At 49.6% G+C, this 18606-nt stretch overlaps 1 protein-coding gene across 5 annotated transcripts in view; it reads left to right on the forward strand.

Annotated features, from left to right (window-relative positions):
* EPS15 (epidermal growth factor receptor pathway substrate 15) overlaps positions 1-18606 on the forward strand; it is a 258145-nt gene that overhangs the window by 71331 nt on the left and 168208 nt on the right. The gene's annotated exons all lie outside the window — the stretch shown is intronic.

The following is an 18606-nucleotide window of genomic DNA, read 5'->3' on the forward strand; positions in this document are numbered from 1 at the left end:
ATTGGAGCTGATTGGCTGGTGCGTTATCACCTTGCACTTATCACTGCTTTATCACTTCTCTAGGCGTAATACATCTGCCCCAGTTACTATGATGTCTACCGGTCAGCCTTTCTGGAATCCTCAGAGCCCCCTCGCACTGAGAGTGCGCCCCCTACCTGGGGTGATGGAGTTAGGCTTGCTTATTGCACATAAGGAGCTATGTTTTCTATATAAATGAAAATACCCGGTAACAGATGCTCATTAAGCAAAGAAAATATGTGGGGTTAAATTACTGTCAGTTACTGTGCAGTAATTAGCTATTAGCATATGGGCAACAAAAACAACATTAAACTAATAACCATGTTATATAGGGCAAGGATAATATAGGAAGGGTTCGGCATGGCATCCCGGCAGTCGGGGATGCTGAGGAGTGTGTTCTGTGTAGAAAGAATAAAAAAGAAATAAAAACCTCAACTGAACTATTGCACTGAAAAACATTACTTATTTTAATTCAATCCCTCAAAGGTGTTGTGTTGCCTATTGCTAGTCTAATTGTGACACATGTTTTTTATTTTGCACTGTTGGGAGCGGAGTCAATTGTGGTATCTTGAACAACATTTGCGTATTGGGCCTGATTCATTGATATACACTATCACAGCTCCCAAAGTGTTTACTATGCAAATGCCACTGCCACCTGGGTACGTATAGCTCGCAGTCACTGGCTAAGATGCACCCTGAACAATGGTCATGGCATGTCTACATTTTTGTAACCACTACAGTTACCTCCCCCAACAGTCTCTGACTGTCAATCACTTTGCAAATAAATCATCTCTTCAACTTGTACCACAAGACCATCACAAGGGCCTGCGCACTGCTACTTCTGTGCAGTCTGCAGTAATCGCTGAACTGCGTAAATATTGGGTTTGCGTTCATCTGTGAATCGGGCCTTAGTCACCAGGGAGCGGATGTTAAAGTCTTATTTTCTCACTTTCCCAGTGCTGTTCACTCTATAGCACTAACACTAGGGCCCTTGCCGAGGACTAATGAGCCCATTTCTGAAGCCAGTGTCTGCCTGGACATCACTTTCCCCTGGTACTCCCTGAATACTTACGTTGTGAAGCATTTACTTGAAGGGTTCTTGTGTAAATGGTGCTTCTGAAATCATACTGTATGCATTGAAGGTTCTTATTTTCCTACTGTCACTAGAACAGATCTCTTCCTACTTAAGGAGTATAACTCCTGGTCATAGCATTGAAACCACTCCTTAATGACCCATTGCCGTGAATGGGGAATGCTTACACCCTGTCATACAAACACTTGTCGGCTGCAGTGTTTAGAGCATAAGTGCTTCCGTGTAACAGGAATCATTGTGGTTCATCGTACACGGCTTTTGAAAAGTGATGAACGCTAGCGCCTTTCCTGTGTGTAACTCATTTTTCAAATGCAGCCTATAAAATGACATTAAGGAGCTGATTGCTTGGTACTAATCTCTCTCCAGGCTTTGATACATATGCCCCCATATCAGAAAACTGGACAGTTTAGCTAGTGCCTGTCTGCGGCCAGCCCAACTGTCCTGTTAGTGCCACACTGTGACATCCGTCAGTCTATTTCTTGCAGTAAATTGGAAACCGATGTATAATATACATTGTGGCCCTTTTATGAATGTTCACGTAGAGAATTGACTTTTCTCTAACGTCCTAAGTGGATGCTGGGGACTCCGTAAGGACCATGGGGAATAGCGGCTCCGCAGGAGACTGGGCACATCTAAAGAAAGCTTTAGGACTATCTGGTGTGCACTGGCTCCTCCCCCTATGACCCTCCTCCAAGCCTCAGTTAGATCTCTGTGCCCGAACGAGAAGGGTGCACACTAGGGGCTCTCCTGAGCTTCTTAGTGAAAGTTTTAGATTAGGTTTTTTATTTTCAGTGAGACCTGCTGGCAACAGGCTCACTGCATCGAGGGACTAAGGGGAGAAGAAGCGAACTCACTTGCGTGCAGAGTGGATTGGGCTTCTTAGGCTACTGGACATTAGCTCCAGAGGGACGATCACAGGCCCAGCTTGGATGGGTCCCAGAGCCGCGCCGCCGGCCCCCTTACAGAGCCAGAAGGCAGAAGAGGTCCGGAAAATCGGCGGCAGAAGACGTCCTGTCTTCAACAAGGTAGCGCACAGCACTGCAGCTGTGCGCCATTGCTCTCAGCACACTTCACACTTCGGTCACTGAGGGTGCAGGGCGCTGGGGGGGGGCGCCCTGAGACGCAATAAAAACACCTTGGATGGCAAAAAAAATGCATCACATATAGCTCCTGGGCTATATGGATGCATTTAACCCCTGCCAGAATCCATAAAAAAGCAGGAGAAAAGTCCGCGAAAAAGGGGCGGAGCCTATCTCCTCAGCACACTGGCGCCATTTTCCCTCACAGCTCCGTTGGAGGGAAGCTCCCTGTCTCTCCCCTGCAGTCACTACACTACAGAAAGGGTTAAAAAAAAGAGAGGGGGGCACTAATTATGCGCAGTATTAACTATACAGCAGCTATAAGGGGAAAAACACTTATATAAGGTTATCCCTGTATATATATATAGCGCTCTGGTGTGTGCTGGCAAACTCTCCCTCTGTCTCCCCAAAGGGCTAGTGGGGTCCTGTCCTCTATCAGAGCATTCCCTGTGTGTGTGCTGTATGTCGGTACTTTTGTGTCGACATGTATGAGGAGAAAAATGATGTGGAGACGGAGCAGATTGCCTGTAATAGTGATGTCACCCCCTAGGGGGTCGACACCTGAGTGGATGAACTGTTGGAAGGAATTACGTGACAGTGTCAGCTCTGTATAAAAGACAGTGGTTGACATGAGACAGCCGGCTACTCAGCTTGTGCCTGTCCAGACGTCTCATAGGCCGTCAGGGGCTCTAAAGCGCCCGTTACCTCAGATGGCAGATATAGACGCCGACACGGATACTGACTCCAGTGTCGACGGTGAAGAGATGAATGTGACTTCCAGTAGGGCCACACGTTACATGATTGAGGCAATGAAAAATGTTTTACACATTTCTGATAATACGAGTACCACCAAAAAAGGGGTATTATGTTCGGTGAGGAAAAACTACCTGTAGTTTTCCTGAATCTGAGAAATTAAATGAGGTGTGTGATGATGCGTGGGTTTCCCCCGATAACAACGGATAATTTCTAAAATGTTATTGGCATTATATCCTTTCCCGCCAGAGGTTAGGGTGCGTTGGGAAACACCCCCTAGGGGGGATAAAGCGCTCACACGCTTGTAAGGGCTCTACCTTCGCCTGAGATGGCCGCCCTTAAGGATCCTGCTGATAGAAAGCAGGAGGGTATCCTAAAAATAAGAATTTACTTACCGATAATTCTATTTCTCGTAGTCCGTAGTGGATGCTGGGGACTCCGTAAGGACCATGGGGAATAGCGGCTCCGCAGGAGACAGGGCACAAAAGTAAAAGCTTTAGGATCAGGTGGTGTGCACTGGCTCCTCCCCCTATGACCCTCCTCCAAGCCTCAGTTAGGATACTGTGCCCGGACGAGCGTACACAATAAGGAAGGATTTTGAATCCCGGGTAAGACTCATACCAGCCACACCAATCACACTGTACAACCTGTGATCTGAACCCAGTTAACAGCATGATAACAGCGGAGCCTCTGAAAAGATGGCTCACAACAATAATAACCCGATTTTTGTAACAATAACTATGTACAAGTATTGCAGACAATCCGCACTTGGGATGGGCGCCCAGCATCCACTACGGACTACGAGAAATAGAATTATCGGTAAGTAAATTTTTATTTTCTCTGACGTCCTAAGTGGATGCTGGGGACTCCGTAAGGACCATGGGGATTATACCAAAGCTCCCAAACGGGCGGGAGAGTGCGGATGACTCTGCAGCACCGAATGAGAGAACTCCAGGTCCTCCTCAGCCAGGGTATCAAATTTGTAGAATTTTGCAAACGTGTTTGCCCCTGACCAAGTAGCAGCTCGGCAAAGTTGTAAAGCCGAGACCCCTCGGGCAGCCGCCCAAGATGAGCCCACCTTTCTTGTGGAATGGGCATTTACATATTTTGGCTGTGGCAGGCCTGCCACAGAATGTGCAAGCTGAATTGTACTACACATCCAACTAGCAATCGTCTGCTTAGAAGCAAGAGCACCCAGTTTGTTGGGTGCATACAGGATAACAGCAAGTCAGTTTTCCTGACTCCAGCCGTCCTGGAAACCTATATTTTCAGGGCCCTGACAACATCTAGCAACTTGGAGTCCTCCAAGTCCCTAGTAGCCGCAGGTACCACAATAAGCTGGTTCAGTTGAAACGCTGACACCACCTTAGGGAGAAACTGGGGACGAGTCCGCAGCTCTGCCCTGTCCGAATGGACAATCAGATATGGGCTTTTGTGAGACAAAGCCGCCAATTCTGACACTCGCCTGGCCGAGGCCAGGGCCAACAGCATGGTCACTTTCCATGTGAGATATTTCAAATCCACAGATTTGAGCGGTTTAAACCAATGTGATTTGAGGAATCCCAGAACTACGTTGAGATCCCACAGTGCCACTGGAGGCACAAAAGGGGGTTGTATATGCAGTACTCCCTTGACAAACTTCTGGACTTCAGGAACTGAAGCCAATTCTTTCTGGAAGAAAATCGACAGGGCCGAAATTTGAACCTTAACGGACCCCAATTTGAGGCCCATAGACACTCCTGTTTGTAGGAAATGCAGGAGTCGACCGAGTTGAAATTCCTCCGTGGGGGCCTTCTTGGCCTCACACCATGCAACATGTTTTCGCCAAATGCGGTGATAATGTTGTGCGGTCACCTCCTTCCTGGCTCTGACCAGGGTAGGGGTGACCTCTTCCGGAATGCCTTTTTCCCTTAGGATCCGGCGTTCAACCGCCATGCCGTCAAACGCAGCCGCGGTAAGTCTTGGAACAGACATGATCCTTGCTGAAGCAAGTCCCTTCTTAGTATCTCTTGAAGTTCCGGGTACCAAGTCCTTCTTGGCCAATCCGGAGCCACGAGTATAGTTCTTACTCCTCTCCGTCTTATAATTCTCAGTACCTTGGGTATGAGAGGCAGAGGAGGGAACACATACACCGACTGGTACACCCACGGTGTTACCAGAGCGTCCCAGCTATTGCCTGAGGGTCTCTTGACCTGGCGCAATACCTGTCCAGTTTTTTGTTCAGACGGGACGCCATCATGTCCACCTTTGGTCTTTCCCAACGGTTCACAATCATGTGGAAGACTTCCAGATGAAGTCCCCACTCTCCCGGGTGGAGGTCGTGCCTGCTGAGGAAGTCTGCTTCCCAGTTGTCCACTCCCGGAATGAACACCGCTGACAGTGTTATCACATGATTTTTCGCCCCGTGAAGAATCCTTGCTGCCATTTCCCTCCTGCTTCTTGTGCCGCCCTGTCTGTTTACGTGGGCGACTGCCGTGATGTTGTCCGACTGGATCAGCACCGGTTGACTTTGAAGCAGAGGTCTTCCTAGGCTCAGAGCATTGTAAATTGCCCTTAGCTCCAGTATATTTATGTGGAGAGAAGTCTCCAGACTTGACCACACTCCTTGGAAATTTCTTCCCTGTGTGACTGCTCCCCAGCCTCTCAGGCTGGCATCCGTGGTCACCAGGACCCAGTCCTGAATGCCGAATCTGCTGCCCTCTAGTAGATGAGCACTCTGCAGCCACCACAGAAGAGACACCCTTGTCCTTGGAGACAGGATTATCCGCTGATGCATCTGAAGATGCGATCCGGACCATTCGTCCAGCAGATCCCACTGAAAAATTCTTGCGTGAAATCTGCCGAATGGAATCGCTTCGTAAGAAGCCACCATTTTTCCCAGGACTCTTGTGCATTGATGCACTGACACTTGGCCTGGTTTTAGGAGGTTTCTGACTAGCTCGGATAACTCCCTGGCTTTCTCCTCCGGGAGAAACACCTTTTTCTGGACTGTGTCCAGAATCATCCCTAGGAACAGCAGACGTGTCGTCGGAATCAGCTGCGATTTTGGAATATTTAGAATCCACCCGTGCTGTCGTAGAACTACTTGAGATAGTGCTACTCCGACCTCCAACTGTTCTCTGGACCTTGCCCTTATCAGGAGATCGTCCAAGTAAGGGATAATTAAGACGCCTTTTCTTTGAAGAAGAATCATCATTTCGGCCATTACCTTGGTAAAGACCCGGGGTGCCGTGGACAATCCAAACGGCAGCGTCTGAAACTGATAGTGACAGTTCTGTACCACGAACCTGAGGTACCCTTGGTGAGAATGGCAAATTGGGACATGGAGGTAAGCATCCTTGATGTCCAGGGACACCATATAGTCCCCTTCTTCCTGGTTCGCTATCACTGCTCTGAGTGACTCCATCTTGATTTGAACCTTTGTATGTAAGTGTTCAAAGATTTCAGATTTAGAATAGGTCTCACCGAGCCGTCTGGCTTCAGTACCACAAATAGTGTGGAATAATACCCCTTTCCTTGTTGTAGGAGGGGTACTTTGATTATCACCTGCTGGGAATACAGCTTGTGAATTGTTTCCAATACTGCCTCCCTGTCGGAGGGAGACGTTGGTAAAGCAGACTTCAGGAACCTGCGAGGGGGAGACGTCTCGAATTTCCAATCTGTACCCCTGGGATACTACTTGTAGGATCCAGGGGTCCACTTGCGAGTGAGCCCACTGCGTGCTGAAACTCTTGAGACGACCCCCCACCGCACCTGAGTCCGCTTGTACGGCCCCAGCGTCATGCTGAGGACTTGGCAGAAGCGGTGGAGGGCTTCTGTTCCTGGGAAGGGGCTGCCTGCTGCAGTCTTCTTCCCTTTCCTCTACCCCTGGGCAGATATGACTGGCCTTTTGCCCGCTTGCCCTTATGGGGACGAAAGGACTGAGGCTGAAAAGACGGTGTCTTTTTCTGCTGAGATGTGACTTGGGGTAAAAAAGGTGGATTTTCTAGCTGTTGCCGTGGCCACCAGGTCCGATGGACCGACCCCAAATAACTCCTCCCCTTTATACGGCAATACTTCCATGTGCCGTTTGGAATCTGCATCACCTGACCACTGTCGTGTCCATAAACATCTTCTGGCAGACATGGACATCGCACTTACTCTTGATGCCAGAGTGCAAATATCCCTCTGTGCATCTCGCATATATAGAAATGCATCCTTTAAATGCTCTATAGTCAATAAAATACTGTCCCTATCAAGGGTATCCATATTTTCAGTCAGGGAATCCGACCAAGCCACCCCAGCGCTGCACATCCAGGCTGAGGCGATCGCTGGTCGCAGTATAACACCAGTATGTGTGTATATACTTTTTGGGATATTTTCCAGCCTCCTATCAGCTGGCTCCTTGAGGGCGGCCGTATCTGGAGACGGTAACGCCACTTGTTTTGATAAGCGTGTGAGCGCCTTATCCACCCTAGGGGGTGTTTCCCAACGCGCCCTAACTTCTGGCGGGAAAGGGTATAACGCCAATAATTTTCTATCGGGGGAAACCCACGCATCATCACACACTTCATTTAATTTATCTGATTCAGGAAAAACTACAGGTAGTTTTTTCACACCCCACATAATACCCTTTTTTGTGGTACTTGTAGTATCAGAAATATGTAACACCTCCTTCATTGCCCTTAACATGTAACGTGTGGCCCTAATGGAAAATACGTTTGTTTCTTCACCGTCGACACTGGAGTCAGTGTCTGTGTCTGTGTCGACCGACTGAGGTAATGAGCGTTTTAAAGCCCCTGACGGTGTTTGAGACGCCTGGACAGGTACTAATTGGTTTGCCGGCCGTCTCATGTCGTCAACCGACCTTGCAGCGTGTTGACATTATCACGTAATTCCCTAAATAAGCCATCCATTCCGGTGTCGACTCCCTAGAGAGTGACATCACCATTACAGGCAATTGCTCCGCCTCCTCACCAACATCGTCCTCATACATGTCGACACACACGTACCGACACACAGCACACACACAGGGAATGCTCTGATAGAGGACAGGACCCCACTAGCCCTTTGGGGAGACAGAGGGAGAGTTTGCCAGCACACACCAAAACGCTATAATTATACAGGGACAACCTTATATAAGTGTTTTCCCTTATAGCATCTTAATATATAATAATATCGCCACATAAAATGCCCCCCCTCTCTGTTTTAACCCTGTTTCTGTAGTGCAGTGCAGGGGAGAGCCTGGGAGCCTTCCTAGCAGCGGAGCTGTGTAGGAAAATGGCGCTGTGTGCTGAGGAGAATAGGCCCCGCCCCCTTTTCGGCGGGCTTCTTCTCCCGTTTTTCTGACAACCTGGCAGGGGTTAAATACATCCATATAGCCCCAGAGGCTATATGTGATGTATTTTTAGCCAGAATAGGTACTTTCATTGCTGCCCAGGGCGCCCCCCCCAGCGCCCTGCACCCTCAGTGACCGTTGGTGTGAAGTGTGCTGAGAGCAATGGCGCACAGCTGCAGTGCTGTGCGCTACCTCATGAAGACTGAAAAGTCTTCAGCCGCCGGTTTCTGGACCTCTTCTCTCTTCGGCATCTGCAAGGGGGTCGGCGGCGCGGCTCCGGTAACCCATCCAGGCTGTACCTGTGATCGTCCCTCTGGAGCTAGTGTCCAGTAGCCTAAGAAGCCAATCCATCCTGCACGCAGGTGAGTTCACTTCTTCTCCCCTAAGTCCCTCGTTGCAGTGAGCCTGTTGCCAGCAGGACTCACTGAAAATAAAAAACCTAACAAAACTTTTACTCTAAGCAGCTCTTTAGGAGAGCCACCTAGATTGCACCCTTCTCGGCCGGGCACAAAAACCTAACTGAGGCTTGGAGGAGGGTCATAGGGGGAGGAGCCAGTGCACACCACCTGATCCTAAAGCTTTTACTTTTGTGCCCTGTCTCCTGCGGAGCCGCTATTCCCCATGGTCCTGACGGAGTCCCCAGCATCCACTTAGGACGTCAGAGAAAGGTATTTACACACATACTGGTGTTATACTGCGACCAGCAATCGCCTCAGCCTGGATGTGCAGTGCTGGGTTGGCGTGGTCGGATTCCCTGACTGAAAATATTGATACCCTAGATAGGGACAGTATATTTTTGCCTATAGAGCATTTAAAAGATGCATTTTTATATATGCGTGATGCACAGCGGAATATTTGCCGACTGGCATCAAGTCTAAGCGCGTTGTCCATTTCTACCAGTAGAGGGTTATGGACACGTCAGTGGTCAGGTGATGCGTATTCCAAACGGCATTTGGAAGTATTGCTTTATTAAGGGAGGAGTTATTTGGGGTCGGTCTTTCAGACCTGGTGGCCACGGTAACAGCTGGGAATTCCACGTTTGTACCCCAGGTAGCCTCTCAACATGAGAAGACGCCGTATTATCAGGCGCAATCTTTTCGTGGACAAGCGGGCAAAAGGTTCCTCATTTCTGCCCCGTGACAGAGGGAGAGGAAAAAGGCTGCAGAAATCAGCCAGTTCCCAGGAACAGAAACCCTCTCCCGCCTCTGCCAAGCCCTCAGTATACGCTGGGGCTTTACAAGCAGAATCAGGCACGGTGGGGGGCCCGTCTCAATGAATTTCAGCGTGCAGTGGGCTCACTCGCAAGTAGACCCCTGGATCCTTCAGGTGATATCTCAGGGGTACAAATTAGAATTCGAGACGTCTCCCCCTCGCCGTTTCCTAAAGTCGCCTTTACCGATGTCTCCTTCTGACAGGGAGACAGTTTTGGAAGCCATTCACAAGCTGTATTCCCAGCAGGTGATAATCAAGATACCCCTCCTGCAACAGGGAACGGGGTATTATTCCACACTGTTGTGGTACCGAAGCCGGACGGCTCGGTGAGACCGATTCTAAATCTAAAATCTTTGAACACTTACGTACAGAGGTTCAAATTCAAGATTAAGTCACTGAGAGCAGTGATTGCGAACCTGGAAGAAGGGGACTACATGATGTCTCGGGACATCAAGGATGCTTACCTTCATGTCAAAATTTACCCTTCTCACCAAGGGTACCTCAGGTTTATGGTACAGAACGGTCACTATCAGTTCAGACGCTGCCGTATGGATGGTACACGGCACCCCGGGTCTTTACCAAGGTAATGGCCGAAATGATGATATTCCTTCGAAGGAAGTGAATTTTAGTTATCCCTTCCTTGGACAATTCCCTGATAAGGGTAAGATCCAGGGAACAGTTGGAGGTCGGTGTAGCACTATCTCAGGTAGTGTTGCGGCAGCACGATTGGATTCTCAATATTCCAAAATCGCACCTGGTTCCGACGACGTGTCTTTTGTTCCTAGGGATGATCCTGGACACAGTCCAGAAAAAGGTGTTTCTCCCGGAGGAGAAAGCCAGGGAGTTATCCGAGCTAGTCAGGAACCTCCTAAAACCGAGCCAAGTCTCAGTGCATCAATGCACAAGGGTTCTGGGTAAAATGGTGGCTTCCTACGAAGCAATCCCATTCGGCAGATTCCACGCAAGAACTTTCCAGTGGGACCTGCTGGACAAATGGTCCGGATCGCATCTTCAGATGCATCAGCGGATAACCCTGTCACCAAGGACAAGGGTGTCCCTCCTGTGGTGGTTGCAGAGTGCTCATCTTCTAGAGGGCCGCAGATTAGGCATTCAGGACTGGGTCCTGGTGACCACGGATGCCAGCCTGCGAGGCTGGGGAGCAGTCACACAGGGAAGGAATATCCAGGGCTTATGGTCAAGCCTGGAGACATCACTTCACATAAATATCCTGAAGCTAAGGGACATTTACAATGCTCTAAGCTTAGCAAGACCTCTGCTTCAAGGTCAGCCGGTGTTGATCCAGTCGGACAACATCACGGCAGTCACCCACGTAAACAGACAGGGTGGCACAAGAAGCAGGAGGGCAATGGCAGAAGCTGCAAGGATTCTTCGCTGGGCGGAAAATCATGTGATAGCACTGTCAGCAGTATTCATTCCGGGAGTGGACAACTGGGAAGCAGACTTCCTCAGCACGACCTCCACCCGGGAGAGTGGGGACTTCACCCAGAAGTCTTCCACATGATTAAAAACTCGACAGGTATTGCGCCAGGTCCAGGGACCCTCAGGCAATAAGCTGTAGACGCTCTGGTAACACCGTGGGTGTACCAGTCAGGGTATGTGTTCCCTCCTCTGCCTCTCATACCCAAGGTACTGAGATTGATAAGATGGAGAGGAGTAAGCACTATATTCGTGGTTCCGGATTGGCCAAGAAGGACTTGGTAACCGGAACTTCAGGAGATGCTCACGGAGGATCCGTGGCCTCTACCTCTAAGAAGGGACCTGCTCCAGCAAGGACCCTGTCTGTTCCAAGACTTACCGCGGCTGCGTTTGACGGCATGGCGGTTGAACGCCGGATCCTGAAGGAAAAAAGGCATTCCGGATGAAGTCATCCCTATCCTGATCAAAGCCAGGAAGGATGTAACAGCAAAAACATGATCACCGCAATTGGCGAAAATATGTTGCGTGGTGCGAGGCCAGTAAGGCCTGACGGAGGAAATTCAACTGGGTCGATTCCTACATTTCCTGCAAACAGGAGTGTCTATGGACCTGAAATTGGGGTCCATTAAGGTTCAAATTTCGGCCCTGTCAATTTTCTTCCAAAAAGAACTAGCTTCAGTCCCTGAAGTTCAGACGTTGTAAAAGGGGTACTGCATATACAGCCTCCTTTTGTGCCTCCAGTGGCACTTTGGGATCTCAATGTAGTTTTGGGTTCCAAAAGTCACATTGGTTTGAACCACTTAAATCTGTGGAGTTAAAATATCTCACATGGAAAGTGGTCATGCTGTTGGCCCTGGCCTGGGCCAGGCGCGTGTCAGAATTGGCGGCTTTATCCTGAAAAAGCCCTTATCTGATTTTCCATTCGGACAGGGCGGAATTGAGGACTCGTCCTCAGTTTCTCTCCAAGGTGGTTTCAGCGTCTCACCTGAACCAACCTATTGGTGGTGCCTGCGGCTACTAGGGACTTGGAGGCCTCCAAGTTGCTAGACGTTGTCAGTGCCCTGAAAATATATGTTTCCAGGACGGCTGGAGTCAGGAAATCTGACTCGCTGTTTATCCTGTGTGCACCCAACAAGCTGGGTGCTCCTGCTTCTAAGCAGACTATTGCTCGTTGGATTTGTAGTACAATTCAGCTTGCACATTCTGTGGCAGGCCTGCCACAGCCAAAAATCTGTAAATGCCCACTCCACAAGGAAGGTGGGCTCATCTTGGGCGGCTGCCCGAGGGGTCTCGGCTTTACAACTTTGCCGAGCAGCTACTTGGTCAGGAGCAAATACGTTTGTAAAATTCTACAAAATTGATATCCTGGCTGAGGAGGACCTGGAGTTCTCTCATTTGGTGCTGCAGAGTCATCCGCACTCTCCCGCCCGTTTGGGAGCTTTGGTATAATCCCCATGGTCCTTACGGAGTCCCCAGCATCCACTTAGGACGTTAGAGAAAATAAGAATTTACTTACCGATAATTCTATTTCTCATAGTCCGTAGTGGATGCTGGGCGCCCATCCCAAGTGCGGATTGTCTGCAATACTTGTACATAGTTATTGTTACAAAAATCGGGTTATTATTGTTGTGAGCCATCTTTCAGAGGCTCCTCTGTTATCATGCTGTTAACTGGGTTCAGATCACAGGTTATACGGTGTAATTGGTGTGGCTGGTATGAGTCTTACCCGGGATTCAAAATCCTTCCTTATTGTGTACGCTCGTCCGGGCACAGTATCCTAACTGAGGCTTGGAGGAGGGTCATAGGGGGAGGAGCCAGTGCACACCAGATAGTCCTAAAGCTTTCTTTAGATGTGCCCAGTCTCCTGCGGAGCCGCTATTCCCCATGGTCCTTACGGAGTCCCCAGCATCCACTACGGACTATGAGAAATAGAATTATCGGTAAGTAAATTCTTATTTTCCTCCTTTGATGTGTTCTGAAACGGCTGCATGTATCTACAGTCCATTTGCGAGGTAGTCCGATAACAATACAAGGCAATAAAACGAGTGACTGGTACAAATAGAAGAACACATTGACCTTTTAAACGAACTGCTCCATGTGTATTTTAGTTTGTATTTTTATGTGTGTTTGATTGCCGTATGTACGAGGTCAATAAGAAAGGCGACTGAGTTTAATCATTCATTAGCTGCAACCATTTAATTAGAGAAAGATGAAAAAGCCTACGTGGGCAAGTGACACTGTGTACTAAGCGCCCCTATCTCCAGCCTGGGCACTTAGACTCTGCATGTGCCTGCACAGAACAAGCAGAATAAGTGCCAGTTTCCTGGAATACACACGCTAATGGGAGCTTTCACAGAGCATATTAGTATGTGGGCCGGGAAATTGGCAGTTACACATTAACACTGACCAATCGAGATCAAGGACTGGATTTTCAGAGACATGTGGCCACTCAAAGCACTCTTTTGTCACCAGCATATTGCTGTGTCCAATTGCCCCATCCTTCCCGCTTCCAAAATGGCAATTATATTGTAATTAGGTGACAAAGTGTATATGGCGGTGCTTAGAAATGTCATGTGCCCATTGCTGTAATATAGCTGCTGCCTGTGATACCAGTCACTGATCACGTGTGTGGACATGGTCCCGATCACTTCATATTCTGACTCACCTGCTGTAAATAATGTTCAATCCGTGCAGATGTTTTTTTCATGTGTAAAGTATGCGATCAGCTATAGCAGCCTAAGGGGTCAATCCAGTTAGCGGCGATATTGTCGCGGCAAATTTGCGCAAAACTGCTCGCTACCCTATAGAGGTCCGAGCTATTTTGCGCGAATTGGGCCTGATTCGAGCCCGCGAAGGGTGCGAGATCGAGTGCCGTTGCCGGCGTTTAAACGCCGTTGCAACGGCTCTTCTCACCCTACGCAGCCAATTGGATTAATTGACCCCTAAGACTGGGTACACACCGTCACAACTTGACTGCGGACCGAGCGGCTGATCCAGGCAAGCACATGCACTCGCCGATCAGCTGCTCAACATGTCGGTGATGTCATCCAGCTAGGCGTGGCATTTGAATTTGCCCGCCCAGCTGTGACGTCAGCCCCCCGCAGCAAGTATCTGAAGATATCGGCCATCGACTGTGCTCCTCAGTCGACCCAATATGTCTGTGAATGACGTAGTTAAAATATATCGTTTGCTTACACCTGCAGACCAGCTAGTGATAGATTGGCTCTTCTCACAAACCCATAAGTACCCAGCATAAGATGTATTTGATTTCTCTTACGTCCTAGAGGATACTGGGGGTCCATATTAGTACCATGGGGTATAGACGGGTCCACCAGGAGCAATTGGCCCTTTAAGAGTTTGAGAGTGTGGGCTGGCTCCTCCCTCTATGCCCCTCCTACCAGACCCAGTTTAGAAAATGTGCCCGGAGGAGCTGGTCACAGCTAGGGGAGCTCTCCAGAGTTTCCTTAGTAAAGTTTACTTTTAGAGTTTATTATTTTACAGGGAGGCTGCTGGCAACAGCCTCCCTGCATCGAGGGACTGAGGGGGGGAGCAGTGTCCGCCCTGCGGGGTCTAAACCACTGTCTCCGCTGACTAGACACTGAGCTCCAGAGGGAATAGATTGTTCCCCGCCGCAGGGGATCGCTCACCCCAGCAGCGTGCCGCCACCCCCTTACAGAGCTGAAGATTGTGGCGAGTGAGTCACCGACCCCCCTAGCAAGCGGGGGGTCGGTGTGAAGATGGCAGCATCAGGGTAGGAGCGCCGTATTAACTGCGCTTTGGAGGCTCAGCGGTACATGGTGCGGTGCTGTGAGGGGCGCCCTGAGGCAGCGCCTACACTGGTCACACAGCCTGTCTGGATCCCCGGATCTCAGCCAGTATCAATCCTCAGGCCAGTATAATCCTATAAAGAGCGGGAAGACAGCGCCATTTTGGGGGCGGGGCTTCTCCTCAGAGCGGACCCAGCAGCGTTCAGTGCCATTTTCCTGCCTGCACAGTGCTGTCAGTGAAGAGCAAGTCCCTTCACAGCAACTCCAGCTATCTTTCACGGTACCAGGAGGTTGTAGAAGGGGGGGGAGGCTGCAAAATTACTGTGTATCCTGTTAAGGTGCACAGTCAGCGCTGATCGGGGGTCTCCCTTTATACTAAAAGCGCTGTGTGTGGGTTGGCTCCAATCTCTGTGTCTCTCTTGGCACTCGTGGGGGTGAAACTCTGTCTGCCCTCCCCTGTGTGTGTGTGTGTGTGTGTGTGTGTGTGTGTGTGTGTGTGTGTGTGGAGTGTTTGTGGTCTCTATTAAGCAATGTCCAGGGACTCTGTGTCTTTGGGGAAGCGTTAGATGCATGGATCTACACGGCTACGGCTGGTAAGTCACCCTTCCTTCCCTCAGCTACACCTGCTCCGAAGAAACCCTTTTCTTCAGTTACTCTTGAGTCCTTTCGGTCTAACAAGCCCAGAAAGACAAAGCCATCCAACACCTTCTTTCGGGGAGGTCAGCCCAAGTTCAAGACACCTGCGGCTGCAGGTTCCCAGGAACAGAAACCTGCTTCAGGTACACCAAAGTCCTCTGCATGACGGTGGACTGCACGTCCCAGAGGTGGGGCTGGTGGGAGCGAGACTCAGAAATTTCAGTCATGTCTGGGTGTCCTCCGGCCTGGACCCCTGGGTGCAAGATATTATGTCCCAGGGCTACAGGCTTGAATTTCAAAATCTTCCTCCTCACCGATTTTTCAGATCAGGCTTGCCAGCTCTGCTGGCAGACAGGACTGTCTTGCAAGAAGCAGTCCAGAAGTTGGTGGAGGCACAGGTCATTGTGCCAGTACCACCTCACATGCAGAACAAAGGTTACTATTCAAACCTTTTCGTGGTACCGAAACCGGATGGTTCGGTCAGGCCCATTCTGAACTTAAAATCACTAAACCCGTTTCTGAGGTCGTTCAAATTCAAAATGGAGTCCCTAAGGGCGGTGATATCATGTCTGCAGGAGGGGGAAATTTCTAGTATCCCTAGATATCAAGGATGCGTACTTCCACATTCCGATTTGGCTGCCGCATCAAGCTTATCTGCGATTTGCACTGTTGGGCTGTCGCTTTCAGTTCCAGGCCCTCCCATTCGGTCTCTCCACAGCACCAAGGGTATTCATCAAGGTGATGGCGGAAATGATGATTCTCCTCCGCAGACAGGGGGTGAACATAATTCTGTATCTGAATGATCTGCTGATAAAGGCATCATCCAAGGAAAGCTGTTACGGTCCATAACACTCTCATTCTGAATCTTCTAAAGTCATATTTGGAACCAACCAGTAGGTTGTCCTTTCTGGGAATGATCCTCGACACGGAAGTGCAGAGGGTGTTTCTCCCAGTGGAAAAGGCGTTGGTGATTCAAACGATGGTCCGGGATGTCTTGAAGCCAGCCCGGGTGTCAATTCATCAGTGCATTCGCCTTCTGGGGAAGATGGTGGCCTCGTACGAAGCTTTGCAGTACGGGAGGTTTCACGCTCGGTCCTTCCAACTGGATCTCTTAGACAAGTGGTCGGGATCCCATCTACACATGCACCAGAGAATTTGTCTGTCGCCAAAGGCCAGGATTTCGCTCCTCTGGTGGCTGCAATTATCTCACCTTCTGGAGGGCCGCAGGTTCGGGATTCAGGACTGGATCCTTCTAACCACGGATGCAATGCTGGGGCGCAGTCACTCAAGGGGAAACCTTCCAAGGAAGGTGGTCAAGTCTGGAAGCCGGCCTGCCGATAAACATTCTGGAACTAAGAGCTGTCTACAACGGTCTCCTCCAAGCGGCCCATCTTCTGAGAAATCGGGCCATTCAAGTGCAGCTGGACAATGTGACAACAGTGGCTTACATAAACCGACAGGGTGGAACGAAGAGCAGAGCTGCGATGGCAGAGGTAACAAGAATCATCCTCTGGGAGTAGACAACTGGGAAGCGGACTTCCTCAGCAGACACGATCTCCATCCAGGGGAGTGGGTTCTCCATCCGGAGGTGTTCAAGGAGGTAACAGATCTTTGGGGCGTACCCCAGATCGACATGATGGCGTCTCGTCTCAACAAGAAGCTTCGGCGGTATTGTTCCAGGTCGAGGGACCCGCAAGCCGTGGCGGTGGACACCCTAGTGACTCCGTGGGTGTTCCAGTCGGTGTATGTGTTTCCTCCACTTCCACTCATCCCAAGGGCTCTAAAGCTCATAATGAGAACAAAGGTTCAAGCGATCCTCATTGCTCCAGGCTGGCCAAGAAGGGCTTGGTACGGGGATCTACTGCAACAAGAGCCGAGCCCTCTTCCTCTTCGGGAGGATTTGCTGCAGCAGGGGCCATTCGCCTATCAAGACTTACTGCGGCTACGTTTGACGGCATGGAGGTTGAACGCCTGATACTAGCTCGAAAGGGCATTCCGAACAAGGTTATTCCCACCCTGATACAGGCTAGGAAAGGAGTAACGTCTAAACATTACCATTGAATTTGGAAAAAATATGTATCTTGGTGTGGAGTCCAAGAAATTTCCTACGGTGGCGTTTCAACTGGGACGGTTTCTCCTCTTCTTACAAGCTGGTGTGGATATGGGCCTAAAGTTGGGATCTGTGAAGGTCCAGATTTCGTCCCTATCCGTTTTCTTCCAAAAACAATTGGCTGCCCTCCCTGAGGTTCTGCACATCCATCCTCCCTTTGTACCGCCTACGGCGCCTTGGGACCTTAACGTGGTGTTGCAGTTCCTCCAATTGGACTGTTTCTAACCTCTACAGGAGGTTGAAGTCCCATTTCTTACGTGGAAAGCGATCACTTTGTTGGCTTTAGCTTCTGCTAGACGTGTGTCGGAGTTGGGGGCTTTATCGTGTAAAAGCCCACACTTGATCTTCCACGAAGATAGAGCTGAGCTCCGGACACGTCAGCAGTTTCTTCCGAAGGTTGTGTCGGTATTTCATATCAACCAACCTATTGTGGTGTCAGTGGCTACTGACTCCTCAATTTCATCAAAGTCCTTGGATGTTGTAAGGGCTCTGAAAATGTATGTGAAAAGGACTGCTCATCACAGGAAATCGGACTCTGTTTGTACTGTATGATCCCAAGAGAATTGTGTGTCCTGCTTCTAAGCAGACGATCTCTCGCTGGATCAGATTCACTATCCAGCATGCGTATTCTACGGCAGGCTTGCCGTGTCCTACGTCTGTCAAGGCCCACTCTACACGCAAGGTGGGGTCTTCCTGGGCGGCTGCCTGGGGTGTCTTGGCGTTACAATTTTGCCGAGCAGCAACTTGGTCTGGGTCGAACATGTTTGCAAAGTTCTACAAGTTCGATACTTTGACTGAACTTCAGATCATCAGAGGCCAATCAGTTCTGCAGCAGCCTCCGCGCTCTCCCTCCCGTTCTGGGAGCTTTGGTACATCCCCATGGTATTAATATGGACCCCAGCATCCTCTAGGACGTAAGAAAAAATAGGATTTTGGTTACCTACCGGTAAATCCTTTTCTCGTAGTCCGTAGAGGATGCTGGGCGCCCGCCCAGTGCTTCGTTTTCCGGCTATTGTTATCTGGTTCAGTACAACTTTGTTTTTAGTTAAGTACTGCATTGTTACTTGGTAAGTAATGTTTCAGCGGTTGCTGAGTTTTCAAGCTTGTTAGCTTGATTTGCCTTGTATGTGTGAGCTGGTATGAATCTCGCCACTATCTGTGTTAAATACTTCTCTCGAATATGT

Source organism: Pseudophryne corroboree, chromosome 9 (assembly GCF_028390025.1).
Source record: "Pseudophryne corroboree isolate aPseCor3 chromosome 9, aPseCor3.hap2, whole genome shotgun sequence".
NCBI lineage: Eukaryota > Metazoa > Chordata > Amphibia > Anura > Myobatrachidae > Pseudophryne > Pseudophryne corroboree.